General features: G+C 46.5%; 4 non-coding genes and 1 pseudogene across 4 annotated transcripts; 3 read left to right on the forward strand and 2 right to left on the reverse strand.

The window, feature by feature from the left end:
- Positions 1-303: 303 nt before the first annotated feature.
- LOC140317419 (U5 spliceosomal RNA) lies at positions 304-417 on the forward strand. The gene has a single exon (XR_011917735.1). It is a non-coding gene; the product is annotated as a U5 spliceosomal RNA (small nuclear RNA).
- A 308-nt stretch (positions 418-725) lies between these two features.
- LOC140317058 (U2 spliceosomal RNA) lies at positions 726-909 on the forward strand. The gene has a single exon (XR_011917408.1). It is a non-coding gene; the product is annotated as a U2 spliceosomal RNA (small nuclear RNA).
- Positions 910-2,584: 1,675 nt separating this feature from the next.
- On the forward strand, positions 2,585-2,687 carry LOC140317448 (U5 spliceosomal RNA; annotated as a pseudogene).
- A 483-nt stretch (positions 2,688-3,170) lies between these two features.
- LOC140317065 (U2 spliceosomal RNA) lies at positions 3,171-3,354 on the reverse strand. Its single transcript, XR_011917414.1, has one exon. It is a non-coding gene; the product is annotated as a U2 spliceosomal RNA (small nuclear RNA).
- Positions 3,355-3,670: 316 nt separating this feature from the next.
- LOC140317275 (U5 spliceosomal RNA) lies at positions 3,671-3,784 on the reverse strand. The gene has a single exon (XR_011917603.1). It is a non-coding gene; the product is annotated as a U5 spliceosomal RNA (small nuclear RNA).
- Positions 3,785-4,000: the final 216 nt, after the last annotated feature.

A 4,000-nucleotide genomic window follows, 5' to 3' on the forward strand; every position in this document is an offset into this window, starting at 1 on the left:
TGAAGGAATTCATTTTATAGATAAAATCCCAAGAGTCTGCTGAGAAAAGAGAGTGAATGCGAAGTAGACTTTAACACGGCTCTGGGAGCGAGCCGAGTGTGGGCTAACCAGGAGAATTGCTTGAAAGAAACGCGACACCGAATGAGCGGTCAGAACAAAGCCTCAATACGGTGTTCCCGTGGTGTTTTTGTTGCTGCCTTGTCGATTGCACAGGGGCAAGCGTTTCAACCAAGCAACGCTCACCATGGGGAAGGTGGCTATGGCAACTAGCCTGATGCCCTGCTCCCGCAGTTACGGATAATCGTACTCTGGTTTCTCTTCATAACATACAAGTCTTTCGCCTTTTACTAAAGACTTTCGTGGAGAGCAGCACTAATGAGTTGTTTCTATTTTTAGCAGGCTTTACCTTTGCGGGTGAAGCCCTTTCTGTCTGTGCAAAAGAAATCTTGTTACTGTGCAGAGTGACTTCTCTGAGTAGAGTCGCCTTACTTGTTGCGATTGTGCCGATGTTCGAAGCTGGAGTGCAAAGTTGTTGCTTGAATGGTGCTTGCTGGAGCATGCGGGAGTGCAAAGTTATACCATTTAAAAGGGCTGAAGAGTGCTCAGTGCAGCGGGTGGGCGGAGGTGCAACGTGACACTCTGGCCACCTATGGCCATAAAAAGAACACTGCTACAAGTGCGCATTGTGCCAGCAAGGGCCCTCGGACCTGAAACAGTGGACAGTTATCGCTTCTCGGCCTTTTGGCTAAGATCAAGTGTAGTATCTGTTCTTATCAGTTTAATATGTCCTCTATACGAGGACTACATATTAAATGGATTTTTAAGAATAGGAGTTGAAAAAGAAGCTTGCTCCGTTCACTCCAAGCATCGACCCAGTACTGCAGTGCCGCTGGGAACGGTGCGCTCTTCTCTGCTCTTGTGAAAAAGCAAACAGCGGTGCAGGATGGAAGTTTCAGGGAGCCCAAGATGAAACTTTCTTTTAATCTGCTGAGAAAAGAGAGTGAATGCGAAGTAGACTTTAACACAGCTCTGGGAGCGAGCCGAGTGTGGGCTAACCGGGAGAATTGCTTGAAAGAAACGCGACACCGAATGAGTGGTCAGAACAAAGCCTCAATACGGTGTTCCCGTGGTGTTTGTGGCTGCCTTGTCTTTTGCACAGAGTAAAAGACAAGGCAGCCATCGAATAGGGCCCGATTGTTCCTACTTGGTCAGCCGAGGAGCAAGGGGGGGGAGCAAGCGTCTCAACCAAACAAATCTCATCAAGTAGGAACAATCGGGCCCTATTCGATGGCTGCAACACCTGAAAGAGATATATGCGAGACCCGATCAAAAGCTTTTTCAAAGTCTAAATTTAAGATGACAAGCCGGGTATTTCTGTCTCTAGCGTAATCAATGATGTCTCGAATCAGTACGAGGCTGTCGGTGAGTTGTCTCTCTGAGATGGCACAAGCCTGGTCTGGGTGAATTACCTCCTCTAAAACAGAGGACATCCGTGTCGTTAAAACCTTGCTAAAAAGTTTACAGTCAAAGTTTAAAAGTGTGATGGGCCTCCAATTCTTTAGGTCAGTCTTATCATTTTTATCAGAAGTGAAGAAATAAATGAATGCCTATCAACAAATGTGGGATCTAAACTCTAGTGCTTCCTCTAAAATAATTTCCTTTCTCAATTTAGAAATGTGTGTGTGTAAGTCACAACACCCGTGACACCAAAACGGCTTTCTTTTCTCTACACTCTGCACTATGAGCACACACACCAAATCAGAAAGGCTTTTTTCTCTCTTTTCTACATTATGGACTGTGGGGACACAAAACCGCTCTCTCTTTTTTTTTTTATCGTGTGCCAGGGCGTTGTCTCACGTATTAGATTGTGCTTAAGATACGAATGGGTTTATCAGTCACATCAGAATCCATACATACTGATCCTCCCGTAATAAAATGGTCGGATCTTATCAAACACATTTTGTTTCTTGTGACAATCAAGTCAGCGAAACAGCGTATACACCTCAAGACACTGAATCAAGTTTGCCACAAGAACTCATAAGTTTGGCAGTATTGCTCTGCCGTCAGCAATCATACATCCATTTTATTTTCGTGAGACATGTGCAGGCACCTGTTCATCTACTGTTCTATCACTATGAATTAGTTTATCTATTATCAATAAGGATACTTCTACAACTACTCTATCAAAGTATGTCCGGACTTCTTACGTTGTCAGTTGCTATATATGAATAAGTGGGTAGCTACTGACAAGCATTAAGCATGTCACACAGCCCAAACATATAACATTTCAGGACACACCACACAGTTAACAACCACAGTGAAGCGTGTCAAAGCCCAAACATGTAACATTCAACAGGACACTTACACAACACATTCAAATCAAACAGTCAGACAACATACAAGAACATATACCCCAGCCGGCATTGCTCCCTGCCTATTTTCCTACAGCTCACTATGTGTGCGCACACCTTTATTCACAAACTCTTCAACTTAGGAGCAAGCGTCTCAACCAAGCAAAGCTCACCATGGGGAAGGTGGCTATGCCAACTAGCCTGATGCCCTGCTCCCGCAGTGACGGATAATCGTACTCTGGTTTCTCTTCATAGTCTTTCGCCTTTTACTAAAGACTTCTGTGGAGAGCAGCACTAATGAGTTGTTTCTATTTTTGGAAGGATGTCCACCAGGCTCGGGGCCTGCAGCGACCATATTCTGGGAGCTACTGTACCCCCAGAAGGTACCCATCCCGCCCCACCCCACTCAACCCAACCCCACTCCGGAGGACCTCTACAAAAAACAAACAAACAACAACAAAAAACAAACAAACAAACCACCCAGTCACACCAGTCGCAGCAGCCCGGGCCTGAGACCCACCATCACCCAGGCCCCCCCAGGCCCCCCCTCAACAGGTGCGCTCTTGTGAAAAAGCAAACAGCGGCAGCAACAAAAACACAACGGGAACACCGTATTGAGGCTTTGTTCTGACCGCTCATTTGGTATGGCGTTTCTTTCAAGCAATTCTCCCGGTTAGCCCGCACTCGGCTCGCTCCCAGAGCCGTGTTAAAGTCTACTTCGCATTCACTCTCTTTTCTCAGCAGACTAAAAGAAAGTTTCATCTTGGGCTCCCTGAAACTTCCATCCTGCACCGCTGTTTGCTTTTTCACAAGAGCAGAGAAGAGCGCACCGTTCCCAGCGGCACTGCAGTACTGGGTCGATGCTTGGAGTGAACGGAGCAAGCTTCTTTTTCAACTCCTATTCTTAAAAATCCATTTAATATGTAGTCCTCGTATAGAGGACATATTAAACTGATAAGAACAGATACTACACTTGATCTTAGCCAAAAGGCCGAGAAGCGACAACTGTCCACTGGTTCACGTCCGAGGGCCCTTCCTGTTACAATGCGCACTTGTCCGCTAACACCCCTGTTCTTTTTATGGCCATAGGTGGCCAGAGTGTCACTTTGCACCTCCGCCCACCTGCTGCACTGAGCACTCTTCAGCCCTTTTAAATGGTATAACTTTGCACTCCTGCACGCTCCAGCAAGCACCATTCAAGCAACAACTTTGCACTCCAGCTTCGAACATCGGCACAGTCGCAACAAGTAAGGCGACTCTACTCAGAGAAGTCACTCTGCACAGTAACAAGATTTCTTTTGCACAGACAGAAAGGGCTTCACCCGCAAAGGTAAAGCCTGCCAAAAATAGAAACAACTCATTAGTGCTGCTCTCCACAGAAGTCTTTAGTAAAAGGCGAAAGACTTGTATGTTATGAAGAGAAACCAGAGTACGATTATCCGTCACTGCGGGAGCAGGGCATCAGGCTAGTTGCCATAGCCACCTTCCCCATGGTGAGCGTTGCTTGGTTGAAACGCTTGCCCCTGTGCAATCGACAAGGCAGCAACAAAAACACCACGGGAACACCGTATTGAGGCTTTGTTCTGACCGCTCATTCTGTGTCGCGTTTCTTTCAAGCAATTCTCCCGGTTAGCCCACACTCGGCTCGC

This window comes from Leuresthes tenuis, unplaced genomic scaffold (genome assembly GCF_036924035.1).
Source record: "Leuresthes tenuis unplaced genomic scaffold, fLeuTen1.0.hap1 SCAF_10, whole genome shotgun sequence".
Taxonomy (NCBI): domain Eukaryota; kingdom Metazoa; phylum Chordata; class Actinopteri; order Atheriniformes; family Atherinopsidae; genus Leuresthes; species Leuresthes tenuis.